The sequence below is a fragment of the Hypanus sabinus genome, chromosome 6, assembly GCF_030144855.1.
Source record: "Hypanus sabinus isolate sHypSab1 chromosome 6, sHypSab1.hap1, whole genome shotgun sequence".
Taxonomy (NCBI): domain Eukaryota; kingdom Metazoa; phylum Chordata; class Chondrichthyes; order Myliobatiformes; family Dasyatidae; genus Hypanus; species Hypanus sabinus.
Genome location: NC_082711.1, coordinates 117733731 through 117750322, shown reverse-complemented (window position 1 = coordinate 117750322; position 16592 = coordinate 117733731).

Sequence of the window (16592 nt, the reverse complement as noted above, 5' to 3'; positions counted from 1 at the left end):
TCTATTAATTTCTCCCACAAGGGCATTATTGCTGCTCAATGTTGAATTATACTGTTAGACATTGGAAGATACAACTAAAACCTTAGATTTGTAGGACATTCATGTCGAGTATTTTCAAATAGTACAAGCGAAAACAAAAACACAATACAGATTATAGTGTTATGGCTACGGATTCAGAGAAAGTACAGTGCAGGCGGACAACAACGTGCAGAGGCTATGACGAGCTAATCTCTGAGGACAAGAGTTCAACTTAAAATGCAGGTGATCGTTTAACGGGGCAAAAGCTGATACTGAGCCCGTTCCTTCGGGTTTTCAAGCTCTTGTACATTCTGCTCGAAGCATGGGGAGAACAGAGAGTGTCAGATAGGGAAGGTACTTTGATTATCCTGGCTGCTTTACGGGGGGAGTGGAGAGTTTCGAAAGTATCTATGGAGAAGAAGATGTTATCCGTGATGGACTGAGATCCTGCCACATCTCTTTGCAATGTCCTTCGGTCTTGATCAGAGCAGATGATATGCCAAACTATGCTTCTTCCCAGTAGTCTACTTTCGACCTTGTACGTTTCATAATTGGTGCATGTCAACGTGTCGTGATGAATTTTCTTTGCTGAGAACGTGGACGCAGTGGTGTGGCTTAAAGGAAGTAGCGTTGACCTGCTTTACTAGGATAAGCTATCGATGTTATTTACTCCTAGAAAGTTAAAGCTCTCAAATATGTCCACCTCAGAACCATTGGATGACCCAGGGGTATCATAGCTGTTTCGTTGTTCTTCCTGAATCCAGGTTTTTGGGTTTGGTAACATAGATGAGATGTTGGATGTCCGCTCCATGTAACTGGGCTCACCAAACCCTTCGTCTTGTCTCTTTCTGAGATCCGGCCATCTATGGTGTTACCATCTGCCAACTTTTCCAAGTAATGCGGATAAAGTTGAGGTTTTCAGTTCTGCACGTGCTTTCTACGCGTTGGATAACATATGCTGATGAATACGAAATTCGACTGCATGTTCGCTCCATGACCTCTGCTCTTAAAGTAGTAAGTGTCAGCTCATCGAACTCCGCAGAAAGTGTATTTCAGAAACTCTTCTCACTGCAGAGCACTTAGGGCTGTAACACCTTGTTAAGCGACTGTTATTCATGCTACAATGTCAATGTAAAGAAGGGAACTGAAACTTCCAGAAAATAAATACAAAATACATTAAACCTAAATAAATCTGCGCACTATTTGGAAGGAGAGACGTGGGAACTTAATGGCTCATGAAAACTCAATAGACAGATCTCGCATTAACGGACGTCTGTGACAATGTACTGGCCAAATACGAGGGTCGGAGGTAACTACAGCAAATATTTTTGCAATGGTAACTGACAGGGGTCCGTTGAATTAATGTTAGACTGAAGATCGAAAGGTCCCTGGCTCAGTCTGGCGTTTTAATTTACTGTTCGCCATTTCTATACATGGTTTAAGATGTAGGCTTTGAAAGTGATGCGGCTGGTAATGCCGTTACATTGCCGGTTCAACATTGACTCCAGGTGATGCATTTGTGATTTTGTTCCATTGTATACTGAATGCATATCTTCCGGTTACATCAGCTACCTGCCATACCCGAAATACGTGCAGGTTAGGTAAACTGGCCACTGTGAATTGCCTTCGTGTGAAGGGTACTGCTTACCTGTGCTACAAAACAAACAACAAATAATAACACTAAATACGGCGCTGCATTTCTTCCCCACGTATTACTTCCATATCCTTATTCCAACACTTCACATTTTTTAACCATCTGTTGATCAATTTCTCTCATCTCACTCACCCATCATTTCTCTTTGTAGCGCTTTCTTTTTTTCCTTGCCGCAAATCCTATCTATTGGGATGGAAGACTTCAACATAGTTATCATATATCACTGCGAGCGTCTGTTGCTATGGAATTCCACTGAATTTGGATATTGATCGAAATGCATAAATAACACAAATAGACATTATGAAATATTATACATTTAGAGCGTGTGTGATCACAGTAATAGAGACCCGTGCCACCAGTGTTCAAAGATTATTTTGTGCCGTTATCAATATGGATTTATGGAATTAAATAGTTCCGTTTCATCCTCTCTAAACTTGTTACAAACTTGTTACAAATATACTTAAACTAGGTCGGTGCCAGTCCTGAATTGCAAATATGTCTCCAGCAATTAGCTTTTGACATTGCCTTTGACAAGATCTAACCTAATGGTATATGGGAAATGTGCTAGAATCAAATAGAATTAAATGAGTCTTTATTAAGCACGAAGAATATGCTGTTGGCTGTTTCTATGTATTATTATTTTCACTTGAATAGCATATATTATTTATCTATCAATAATGATCTGTGGACAGTCAGAAACTTTTTCCCAGTGCTGAAATGGGAAGTAGACGCAGAAGAGATCATAGGGGTTAAGGTTCTTACGCAGAGAGTGGTGAGTGCGCGGAATGGGCTGCCGGCGACGGTGGTGGAGGTGGATAAGATAGGGTCTTTTAAGAGACTACTGGACAGGTGCATGGAGCTCAGAGAAATTAATGGCTATGGGTGACCTTGGGTAACCTTGGGTAATTTCCAAGATATGGGCATGTTTGGCACAGCTTTGTGGGCTGAATTCCTGTATTGTGCCGTCGGTTCCAGACAACCATCTGGTGGCGGAGCAAATCGAAATCTCTCCTGAGTTTGCTGAATACACAACACTCGTTTGGAGTTCAAAAATGATATTACATGGCTCAAAATGCTGTTTGAAAAAATGAACTCAAACTTTGTAAAGTGAGTTTAATAAATAACCTGATGACATCATACCGTACTGGAAGAGAATGCAATAGGCAGATATTACACAAATAAAGTTAAATATCACTTCATTGGACTACAGAAGGATATGAGGTTGCCTGAAATGAAAACCGCTCGTAGGGAGATGCAGCAAGTGGTAAAAGAGGTGAACTTCATATTGTTTATTATGTAGTAATTACAGACCTCCAACTCAAATAACACCATTCAGCTACCACCCCCTGTCATCTATATGCAAGCACTTTCTGAATCCAAACAGCCAATTCACCGGGGATCCCATGCATTCTATTCTTTAGGATTAGCCTCCCATGAGGCACTTTGTCAAACACTAAATTCTATGTAGACAACATCCACTGCTCCACCTTCATCAGTCTCTCTCTTTACCTTGTTAAAAAACACAAGCCACGGAGAAACCAGTGCTGGCTCTCCCTGTTTAGGCCACGCGTTTCCAAGTAGTCTTATATCCTGATGCCAACAATTTTCTCCAGCAGTCAAAAAGGCAATTTTTGACTTGGCCTTGGCGTTGTGCAGACTTCCATAACCGTGCCATTACCTTCCTCGCTGATTTTGGCAGCATTCAACCATGGAGGTACCGCGCACAGATATGGAAGTAAGTCTCTTGGACCACTCCTGGTCAGATCTCTACACTTTGTGCTGTTAACCTGGGTGACACGACCAACAGCGAGAGCACAACGTCCTGTCTCTGCCAACATAGCTCTTCGATTCATTGAGACACGCAAGCCTCCAAACCCTACTACAAGGACGTATACTTCTTGGAGGATTAGAGAATACTTCTCTGCAATAGAGATGGAGGCAAATCAGAATCCTATTTTAACTGCCTCTTTCGCCTTCTGAAGTCTCTTGAACAGTCTCGGCTCCCAACTTACAATATAGCCGCGCCGATAATCATCTCTATGTTCAAATCACACACATTAATTGCAAAGTGCCTCATTGCACGAACAATCTTGAGTTCTGCAAAATGGCTGGTAAACCCTGTCAATTTTTATTTCGTCACTCTGACACTTACTCATGACAAGTGTCACGTACCCCGTGACCGGGTTAAAATCCAGCAGAAATGGAAAAAACAATGGAGTCTGTTATTACTAGTGACTAATAGTGTTTATTAGTAAACTAAGCAATACAGTACTATAAAATGCAGATATATGAAACAGGTTAGCAATGATACATACAGAAGTGTGGAAATAGGAAACAAAACCTGGCTCTTTCACCAGTCTTACGATGATGAAGTGTTCGGTTCAGTTCAGGTCGAGGTAGTTGCTTGAGTATCGTTGGAGCGAGAGAGAGAGCTGCTCAGAGGTGATGCCGTCGACTTTCCCGTTGTCTTCCGAAGTCCTGTAATGGTGACCGACTATGACCAGGATACATACGACTGTTCTTCAGTGGTGGAACTATCACACAGGCAAAGAAGGACGCACAAATAGTTCCCCACCGGTGGCACCTTTTCACAACGTGAGCCACTGATCGATTTCCTCGAACCGATCCTCCTAAACCCTCCTTCACGTGGGTGCACAAAGCTCGCTCAGTGTCCCGTGGTGTGTCTGTCTATGTCTTAGAAGACCTGCTTTTTATCTCCACATGCTGGACACCGGCTGTCCATCAACCGGCTCCGTCCTGCTGTCTCTGCAGGAATCTTAACAAGCAGGCAGAAGTGTCCTTGGAGAAAAGGTAAGCAATCAGCCGAGGAACCATAGCATTATATTTTGTGTGTCTCTCTCTCTCTCTTTCATTGGCACTGGACGCCTCTCCCTCTCTCTTTCAATAGCAGCACAGTTTATCGGGTCAATTTTGGACCCCGCTTCAAACTTGGTTTGCCCATCACACAAGCAACGTCTCCCTTGATCTCAAGCACCACAAGACTGTTTGCGCTAGGATGACTGGTTTATCGAAGGATTTGAGAATGTCATTCTATTCAGAGGTTTAACTAGGATTTCATGTGAAAAGGGGAAATACTGCAAATCAAGATACTGTAGACCATTAGCAGTGGGGAACTGATTCTGTTTCAATTTTTATTTTAGTTCCTGCGGAATTTGTAAAAATCTCGAATCTATCGTCAATGAGCAGGAAGCTATTGCAAGCAACAGCAGGCACTGTGCTCCCAAGATAAGCTGCTCACGTAATCTTCCCTGGAACGGTAGTAGTGCTGGAGAAAATCAGGACATTGACGCCCTCAATAGGCGTGGAAATCCGTAGAACTCCTTCTGAACCAACTGAAAAAAAATGCTGCGTCATCTGAAGTCCTTACCGTTCCACTGTTTGTGAAATGCAATGAAAGAATTGTTGCCATAACATGAGGCGAACCGTGCGAACTGGCTTTGTATCTTTGTCAGAGTAGGAACAAGAGAGAACAGCGAAAATGTGTGTGTTTCAAAAATGCAATTTGTTTCTTCAACAATTTTATCTTACCATAATAAAGAGTATTTCTGTGAGCTCGGTGCCTCAGTGATTAGCAAGTTGGCCTTCAGCTCCTGAGTGATCAAATTAAAGGTTAAAGTGTTGTGGTTTCAAGTCTACAAGAGGCAGTGTTTTTTCCTCATTCATAACAATGATAAACCTGGCCAGATTTTGAGTGTCACGTGACCTCACGTGGCCGGTGCAGTACCTAGCAATCCAGGGCATTGCTTGAAAAGTCGAGTCAAATTTTGAAGTTTATAGCCCTGAGATTGATTTTCTTGCGGGCATACTTAATGTCCATGATTGAATGATAACCAGAATACAATCAATGAAGAACCGCGCCAACTTACCTGTTCAAGTGTGCACAAGTCTAATGATCTGTGCACTTGAAAAATGAAGCTAATCATCATAAACAAATAATCAATAAATATCAATATTTAAGATGAGGAGTCCTTGAAATTGAGCCCGTAGCTTGTGGAAACACTTCAATGATGGAGCAAGTGAAGTTGAATGAAGTTATCTCCTGTGGTTCAAGAGCATGATGGTAACACCCCGATTAGATGATAGTCGTCTGCCGTGGTCCATAGAATTGATCGGCTAAAATATGAATGCGGTCAGCGTAGTCGATTATTCACAGACAATAAGTAAAATATTAAGTAAAGTAAAACGATATGTTACAAGGTTGGTGGACATTAGGAGTTCCGCAGAAAATTATATCCACCAGGACGTAACCGACTGATAGAAATGTGAACTCCACTCCCTGCACATGCGCAAAGATGTTTGAGTTTCTTATATTTCAGGAAACAACGGTACTCTTCAACTCGGATTCTGTTGCCCCACAGCACACACAAGAAACCAGTTTGCAGGGTATCTAGTCCACACATAAACCCTGATTGAAAAAAATCTCTTAAAAGGCAATTGGAAAAAGAGTGCTGATGAAACAATTTCTACTGCGGAACAATTACATCTCAGTACTGAATCATAAAACAAGGGTTAAGTGTAGATATTCTAGAACGGTTGCAGGTGTGAGCGTTCTAATTTGCAGCGTTCGACTGCGGACGCTGGGGCTGCTCCATCTGAATGAAAACCTTGCAGATATTGTGTAGGCCTGTAAAAATCACTGAACGTGACATCATAGGTGGATAACCGTGATGTTACTCTTCGCATTCGATGAACATTAAAAGCTAATGGGCGTAGTTACACAGTGACAATATTCGTGATAATTAGCGTCCTTGCACTAACATCTGGCGTATGATTATTTGACACCCGGCAGAATAAAAATACGTGGCCGAGCGGACTAAGGCGCTGGATTAAGGCTTCAGTCGCCAAGGAGCCATGGTTCGAATCCCACCACTGCCATCATGTGTATATATATTTTGTTGCAGTATTAAAGTGAATTCCGGAATGTTTTCCATTATAAAACTGTAACAACCAAAAATCATTATGTCAAGGGTCCAGTATTGCTGCCTGGGTCATTAATAACACTGCGGCGTCACAGAACACTCCAGACTGGGCGTGGGGGGTGTGGTGCAGAGGACACATGGGGTTCGTGGTCTCTATTTAACGAACATTGCGGGTGTAAGAGTATTGAACAGCTGTACGTATTCTCGCTCCTTTCTTTTACGACATCTTTTCGGTTTCTTGAAATATACAGGGAACTGGTCCTAATTCGAAAGGAAAGATCTTTGCAACGCGATGTGAAAACATTTCTCATTAATACTACGGGAAGTTCATAAAGAACGTGATGACAGCGTTTTGGAAACGTTTGTTACCATAATCCAACACTGAACTGCCAAAAATGCTATAAAAAAGTTAAACAAGCTTCCCAGAAACGTTGCCTGTTTGATGCGTCATCGCGTATCTTGCCCGGCAGACAACATCAGAACTGCAAAGTTTTCGAGAAATATATTTAGTATGTGCACTGTGTTATTGTTGCATTCTTTTTTGTGACATTGTTCTTTGCGATTACAGGAGCAGTGTAATTTGTAATGCAGTTTATTCTCAAACATGATAATTCGTCCCATAAAGTAAAGGCTCCGCTGGAAGTTGAACCCAGGATCTCCTGTTTACTAGACAGGCGCTTTGACCAGCATATGTCAAAATGAGACTGCGTAAATGAGATAAAACACATTGGACCGTATTTAGACACTTATCCCGATATAGTTTCCATACATAGTATGGCTTCCTACTCTCTCCACAGCTCACTCGTTTTCACGACATTGCTCCAAGTCCGAACTCAACCGAAACGTAGTGGAGGATCCACGATCCGTGAATCCTCATAAGCTGTGTGGAAGTGTGCAAGGCCACTTAATGTTGTGTTGCCCAAAATGAATGCTCCGTGACGCTGGATTTACCTCTCCCTTTCTTCCGAAATCTAGACGCAATTGTTACCTTTTCAGATTAAACACGTTTTGATTAACGTTATAGGTGGATTTCAAGCAATACTGTGTTCGCCGTGGCTCTCTAGCTCGAGGGGAAAAACCAATGTACTTGGTCTAAAAATAAATTCCAGTGTTGAAACTGGGGAATGTCCATTTAAGAGTCAGACTTGAAGGCACCTAAACATTTGAGGACATAGATATAAGAAATAGTCCAGCTAACCAGACTGGACAGACCTGGGGAAAAAAGGAAAAAAAGAACCCAACTAACTCTGCTATATCTATCTGTTCGGTACTTTTCAACAAAAGAGATAAAGGCGAATGATTGGGTAGAAGAACTTCTTCTGGAACACCTATTTTTTGCCGCACAATACCATTGGCCGCTTCCTCTATTCTGTCCCAGGTGTGGTTCACGGACCATATCCTGCCGTTCATTTATGGCGCCAAGATGTCTTTGGTCTTCCATGTCTCCTCTGCCCTCCAGGGATCCAATGAATTGCAGTCCGGATGATGATGTACTCCTCTCTTCTCATCACGTGCTCAATCCATCTCCAACGTTTCCTCAAGATGATTGTGGTCATCTGCTTTTGATGACATAGAAATAGCAGGGCGTGCTTAGAGAGCTTTCATGACCAGAAGATACGAATAAACTTCCGGAGCCTCGTGATGTGGAATTACGGCAGCTTGGCAAGACAGCTCTCTGTCATGTGCCAGCATTCTGACACCTACAAGAATGTGGACAGAGCTCATCTCTGGTACAGCTTGACCTTGTTGTGGACATATGTTTAGTTGATCTCCATATGTTGCTCATTAATCGGAAGACGTGTCTAGCTTTTCTGAGTGTGCCTTGGATGTCGTCCATGGTCCCACCATCCTGCCAAAAGATGCTGCTCAGTTCGGTCAATTTGCTAGTGTTGGGTATGTCGCTGCCTTATACCTCGACTTGAAGGTGTTGTCTTAGTCTTCCTCTGGCTGACTCTGGGTCAGCTTGTCCTCCAAAGGCACACAGGTGCATTTGCATCTGCTGGTGTCCATGCATTACTAATACGAGGTCATCCGCAATGTCAAGATCTTCAAAAATACAAAATTGACTCCACCTAATGCCTCGCTGCTTAACTTTCGTTGTTTGCCGCAACAACCAGTCAATCGCCAGTTAAACAGTATCACCGGCATCACAGAGCCCTGCCTGATTACTGGCTTGAATTCAAGTCTCAGGTTGCGAAACGCTGGATAAAGAACTTTGTGCCACATTAACATCTCAAATAATGTTCATTGAATCGGAATGATTGCTTCCGCTTTCCTTATATAGAGAGATCCGAGATAAGAACATGCTGATGGTTTGGGATAGCTGGACATTGTTATCTACTATGAGAATTGTATTGAAGTCCGTTTACTTCAAAACAGTATGAAGGGATAAAAGTGTCTAACTTTGCTGATGACGCTCGGCTACATGTTAATGTGTGCAGGCAGGATGGCGCTCGGACACTTCAGGAGCATTTTGGCAGGTTAAGTGAAATGCTTTTCCCGGCTGATGGGTTGTAACTTGCAGCATGTTGGGAAAGGCGTAGCGTAATTGAAAGGCCACAGATTGAAGGGCACGAGCACTGGAGTCAGATATATACGATTACTTTTGCGATGATATTAGTGAGTGTCAGGGGAAAAATATCTGAATTTATGAATGGTGCGTATATGCGTGGTAAAAACAGAGTTACGTATATACTGATAACTGTACAATGACTTAAACCGTTGGACGAATCTGACTCTGGAATCCATCGACATTGTATCCGTTAGGACCTCCTGATTAATGGTCATTTGTTCTAGAGATGCACAACCTCTCCATCAATTACCGTCTATGATATTATCTTACTTCTATGCAACTGAGAAGCTTGAGTAAGTTTAAGAATTCCCCCTCTCACTCCTGTGCAGGGTTATTTCTGTTTGGAATATTTGTGTCTATGGCGCCGACAGACCATTCCACGCACTCACCACACTGCATAAACAACCTATCCCTGACATCCCCTCCGTACCTCCTTCCAAGCACCTTCCAAGCACCAAGCACCAAAAACCTGCGCCCTCTCGTGTTAGCCATTTCCACCCTGGGAAAATGCCTCTAACTAACCACATGATCAATGCCTCTCATCATCTTAAATACCTCTATCAGATCACCTCTCATCCTCCGTCGCTCCATGGAGAAAAGGTAAGTTCACTCAACCCATTCTCGTAAGGCTTGCTCCCCAATTCAAGGCAACGGCCTTGTAAATCTCCTCTGCACCCTTTCTAAAGTTTTCAAATCCTTCCTGTAGTGAGGCGATCAGAACTGAGTAAAGTACTCCAAGTTAGGTCTAACCAGGGATCTATATAGCTGTAACATTACCTCTCCGCTCTCGAACTCAGCCCACTGCTGATGAAGGCCAATGTACTGTATGCCTTGTTAACCACACAGTTAAACCGCGCAGCAGCTTTAAGTGTCCTATGGACACGGACCTCAAAATTCCCCTGATCCTCCACACTGCCAAGTCTGACAATTAAAGGTATATTCTGTCATCATATTTGACCTATCAAATTGAACCACTTCACACTTATCTGGGTTGAATTCCTTCGGGAAGTTCTCAGTCCAGTTTAGCATCCTATCGATGTCCCGCTGTAACCTATGACATCTCTCCACACTATCCATAACACTTCCAACCTTGGTGTCATCAGGAAATTTACTAACCCATCCCCCCACTTCCTCATACAGGTCATCTATAAAAACACGAGTTCAAGAGTTCAACTTGAAAGGTGAGGAGATCGTTTAACGGGGCAAGAGGTGCTACTAAGCCCCGTGCTTCGTGTCTTCAAGTTATTGTAGTTTCTGCTCGAAGCACGTGCAGAACAGAGAGTGTCAAAGAGGGAAGGGCCTTAATTATGCTGACTGCTTTACGAAGGGAGTGGGAAGTTTCGACAGTATCAATAGAGAAGAAGCTAATACCCGTGGTGGACTGAGATCCCTCCACATCTCTCTGCAATGTCTTTCGGTCTTGATCAGAGTAGATTACATACCAAGCTGCGCATCCTCCCAAGAGCCAACATCCTAGCTTTTGCAGTTCAAAATTGGTACGTGTCGACATGACATGCTGAATTTTCCTTGCTGAGGAAGTTGGCGCATTGGTGTTGCTTAAGGATGTTGCTTTGAACAGCTTTTGTATGACAACCTATCGATGTTATTTACACCAAGAAAGTTAAAGCTGTCAAAGCTGTCCATCTCAGAACCAATGGCAGATACAGGGGCATTTTTTTCGTCTCGCTTCCTGAACCCAGGTCTTTGGGTATGATGACATTGATGAGAAATTGGTTGTCTGCCGCATGTAACTGGGCTCACCAATCTCTTCGCCTTGTCTCTTTCTGAGATCCGGCTCTCTAGGCTGTTGCCATCTGTGAACTTTTCCAAGTAATGCGGATAAAGTTGCGGTTTTCAGTTCAGCACTTGCCTTCTAAGAGTTGGAGAATGTGGTAAAGCTGTTGATTCTAAATTTCGACCTCATGTTCGTTCCAAGACCTCTGCTCTTCATTTAGTAAGCTATCTTATTAATTTCGGTCGTCTGGTCATCTCACTCTGCAGAAAGAGAGTTTTGGGAACTCCTGTCACTGCACAGGACTTCGGGCTGCGACACCTTGTTGGGATCCGGTTACTCATGCTACAACGTTAATGTAAGGAGCAGGACTGAAACACCCGGAAAATAAATAAAAAGAGCATACACTATAAATAATTCGGAGAATTATTTGGAAGGCGACAGGTGGGAGCTTTCTGGCTCATGAAAACTCGATCGACAGTTCTCGCATTATCAGATTGTCTACGACAACGTACACGAGGATCGCAGGTAACGACAGGAAATATTTTTCCAAAGTTATCTGACAAGGGTCAGTTGGATTAACGTTAAAACCATAGAATCATAGAACATTACAGCACAGAAACAGGCCTTTTGGCCCTTCTTAGCAGCGCCAAACCATTCTTCTGCCTACTCCCACAGACCTCCACCTGGGCCATATCCCTCCAAACCCCTTTCATTCACGTACATGTCCAGGTTTTTCTTAAATGCAAAAAATGAGCCCGCATTTACCACTTCATCTGGCAGCCCATTCCACACACTCGCCTCCCTCTGTGTGAAGAAGCCCCCCCCCACCTCATGTTCCCTTTAAACTTTTCCCCTTCACCCTTAACCCATATCCACTGGATTTTTTCTCCCCTAGCCTCAGTGGAAAAAAGCCTGCTTGCATTCACTTTATCTATATCCATCAGAATTTTAAATACCTCTATCAAGTCTCCCCAGATTCTTCTACGCTCCAGGGAATAAGGTCCTAATCTATTCAACCTTTCTCTGTAACTCAGTTTCTCAAGTCCCGGCAACATCCTTGTAAACCTTCTCTGCTCTCTTTCAACCTTTTTGATACCCTTCCTGTAATTCGGTGACCCGAACCGCACACAATACTCCAAATTAGGCCTCACAAATGCCTTATACAACCTCACCATAACACTCCAACTCTTATACTCAATACTTTGACTAATAAAGGCCAATGTGTCAAAAGCTCTCTTTACTACCCTATCTACCTGTGACGCCATCTTTACGGAATTTTGAATCTGTACTCCCAGATCCCTTTGTTCCACTGCAGTCCTCAGAGCCCTACCATTTACCTTTCATGTTCTACTTTTGTTTTTTCTTTCCAAAGTTCAATACCTCACACCTGTCTGTATTAAACTCCATCTGCCATCTCTCAGCCCATTTTTCCAGCTGACTGAAGATCTAAAGGTCTCCGGCTCAATCCGGGGTTTTAACACTATGGCTCATTCATTTACTGTTCGCCTTTTCGATACATGGTTTAAGATGAAGGCTTTGAAAGTGATGCAGCTGGTAATGGCGTTGCCTTGTGGGTTCAATATTGGCTCCAGGCGATGCATTTGTGCTTTCCTGCTATTGTGCACCAAATGCATATCTTCCGGTTACTGCAGCTACCTGCCAAAAACCGAAATACGCGCAGGTGAGGTAAACTGGCCACTGGCCACTGTGAATTGCCTTCGTGTGAAGGGCACTGCTTACCTGTGCTACAAAACAAAAACCAATGTCCATATTTGGCACATCCAAATTGGGAAAAATGGCGCAGGTGATCTCACCGCCACCTCATTTCTCTTTCTGCATTTCTTCCTCTCCTATTACATCCGTATCATTCCAACATTTCCCATGTTTTATCCTTTGGTTGAGCAGTTTCTATCATCTTTCTCACTCATCGTCTCCCTTTCTGGTGTTTTTGCTTTTCCTTTCCCCATCTCTATCTATTGGAATGGAAGACTTCACCATAGTTGTCATACATCACTGCGAGCGTCTGTTGCTACGGTATTTCATTGAATTTGGATCATAATCGAACTGATAAATAACCCCAATAACCATTACGAAGCATTATAATTTTGGAACTCATGTGATCACAGTAGCAGAGTCCAAAGATTATTTTGCGCCGTTGTCAGTGTGGATTTATGGAATTGAATAGTTCCGTTTCATCGTCTCTAAACGTGATACAAATGTACTTAAACTATGTCGTGCCAATCTGGAATTGCAAACTTGTCTCCCCCTGTTACCATATTGACACTACATTTGATTGAGGTACTAAAACCGATGGTGTGCCGTGGTGCCCCCCATAGGAGCTGTATTATTGTCCACAAGGCTGGTCCTCCCGCTAATAAAGTCGTTATAGGCATTGGAGACAAGAAATACACGAGCTATTTGCTGGTATGATAACCTTCACCTATCACTAACAAGTCATGAAATTAGTCGATGTTTGGAGGGAGCGGGATTTTAGCCGAATAAGAGGTAAACTTATCAAAACTTGTACAATCCAATGGGACATTGCAGATTACACACTTCTGGTTTGATTGTTTCAATCGCCGGAACAGTGAATAAAATAAAATTTCAATTTTTAGAACTTATGGAAACCGGAGGATTTTCTCACACTTCCCTTTAATCTCTGCAATTTTCGGTTCGGAGGGTTCTGGTGGTTGGATCATTAGAAAAATGTAACTACGAATTCTGCAATTTTTGGAAGTTCCACGGGGGTTTCACTCAGAAGAATAAATGAAATAAATGCTACTATTTAATGACTGTACATTGTGATATTTGCGGAAATTTTCAATAAAGAATTTTCAATTCTTCCGTTTTTGTAAGTTCCCTGGGGGTTTATTTCTGAAGAATCAATATAATAAATGCTTCTAATTAATGACTACATTGTGATATTCGGGGAAATTTTCGCGAAGAATTTGTCGTTTCTCCACCTGCACCACTTTTAATTTGCTAGCCACAGCAGTGGCGGACCTATTTATTATCATAACATAGGTTATACTGCGTTAAATGCACTGTATTGCGTTCCATGCAGCGTTCTCAGTATCGCCCCCGTGGACAGCACAACCTTTGTCCAGGTTCGTGCAGCTACTGACTGCTCGATCTGGCTCACCGTTACATTAATCTTTGAACAATTGGCCGCAAATTGTTGCCAGAGGCCGTTTACCAACGTCGCCTGTATTTTATTTATAACTGCTCGAAGCAACCTTTTCTCTAAGCATGAAATTTTACACGACCTGAAAACTGTGTGGCTCTTTAATATCCTTCGGTTTTGTAAAACGCATACTGCGGATATTTAGAATGAAAGCTGAAAAATCAGCTAATAAGTATGAATAATGCAATATATTACAATAAAGGAAATCTGTCTCATTTCCTTATCTTTTTTTCTCCGTCTGTCGTTATTGCCGGGATCAATTCAGTTACTGCGCGGCCATGCATACTGGCAGCTTAGAGGGGACAGTGCTGAGTACAAAGAATTGCACGGTGAAGACTGCGGTGATAGGTTTGTCAATAGGCTGCAGTCTGATCTGTGTAATAAACGTTCTATTATACTTCACATGGGGTATCCCAGCAATTGCCCAAACATAATCTCATCTGGGCAGTCTTCAGTGAAAGCATATTATTTTGTTTACATAGAGTAACCACTGTTCTTTATGAAGAACGTTATAAATTAGACACTGTCTTCCTAATGGCGTTACATAGAAACAGAGAAACAAAACAGTGCAGCACAGGAACAGAACACGATGTTGTGCCGAACATGCTCAAATGTAAATTAAAACAAAAATTATTCCCTCCTGTCTGCACAATATCCATATACCTCCATCTCCCTCATGTCCACATGCTTATCTAAATGTCCCAAAAAATCCTCTCATGTATTTGCCTGTACCACAACCCAGGCAGGACATTCCAGGCATCCAACCATCAATGCTTCTCATAATGTTATAATCCTCAATCATACCTCCTCTCGGCCTCCGCCGCTCCAAGGGAACAATCCACTCTTGTCCAGCTACTCGTGATAACGCATTCCTGCTAAACGAGGCAGCACCCTGATAAACCTCCAAAACCTCAACACACTTCCCACAGTGAGGCGACCAGAATTGCATGCAATGTTCCAGATGTGGCTTAACCAGATTCATAAATTTGCAACATAACCTCTTGAATTTTTAATTCAATGTCTCGATAATAAAATTAAGCATTTTCCATAAGCCTTCTTTAACCACACTATCAACCTATGTGTCCATCTTCATGGTACAATCAACGGACCCCAAGATCTCTCTCTGCTCAGTAACACTGTTGAGGGCATTGCCCTTAACAGTATGATGTCTGCTTGTATTTGTCCTACCAAGTTGACACAGCCCTCAGTTATCTGGATTACGGTCTATCTGTCATTTCTCTGCCCACATATAAAGTTAATAGATATGTTCTTTGTCAGTCTTCTACACAATCAACAGCTCTCAAGTCTTGGTATCATGCAGAATCTTACTCATTCACCCATCTACATTTTCATCCGGGTCATTTATATACATCAGAGGCAGCAAAGGTTCGGCAGAACCCCAATAATTACAGACCTTTAGCTCGAATAACAGCCTTCAGATATTATCCTCTGTCATCTATGTGTAAGCCACTTCTGAATCCAAACAGCAAATTCACGGCGGATCCCATGTTAAGGACATTTGTAAAGATAACGGTGATAGGGCAACTGAACATTTAGAAATAAATTACACCTTTAGAGAATTTTATTCTAAACTTTATAGTTCTGACTCTCCTAAAGATAATACTGTAATGAATATTTTTAGACCAATTAAACATTCCTACACTTCCTTTTGATAACGGAAAATAGATCAACCTATTTCTTATCAGGAAATTTCCGAGGTTGTACGTTCATTGCACTCAGGGAAGGCTCGGAGTTCAGATGCATTTTCTGGAGAATTTTGTAAGACTGCTTCCTCACTGTTCATACCCCATTTATGTTTCGTCTTTTCGGATTCCTTTAACTTGGGTAGGTTGCCACAGTCTTTTTATGAAGTTTCTACTTCGCTTATCCTTAAAAAGAAAAAGAACCCAACTGAATGCTCTTCATACAAACCAATTTCCTTACTTAATGTTGTTACGTACCCCGTAACGAGTTAAAAAGAACCAGCAGAAATGGAAACACCTGCAGTCTGTCTTCCGTTATAAACTCCATTTTATTAGTAACTACGTGAATAAAATAATATAAAATAAGATAAGTTAAACATATTAGCAGAGTATATGCATATATAAGTGAGTGAATAAAGTTCCCAAGCTTCCCAGCTCAAGTGGTTAGGCGATACAGCCTTACAGTGATATGATAAGTAATCAGTTCAGTTCTAGAATTTGATTTGGGTGGAATTGGAGAGACAGAGAGAGATAGAGAGTTGGTTTGTATTTCCTATGCTGATGCAGATGCCAATCCTCCACGTCGTCCTCCTGCTTCCAAAACTTAGTTAAAGTCACCACTTGTGACCACGGGAAGTGGAATGCCGGTTTTCCACAGTGAGCTATCAACACAGGCCAGGGTTAAACACACGATAGCTCCCCACCAGTCAGTCCTTTGTCTACGCTGTGAGCAAAAACCACACCCTTGCCGTGAGCACACAAAGCTCACCAGTAACCCCCTTGCCC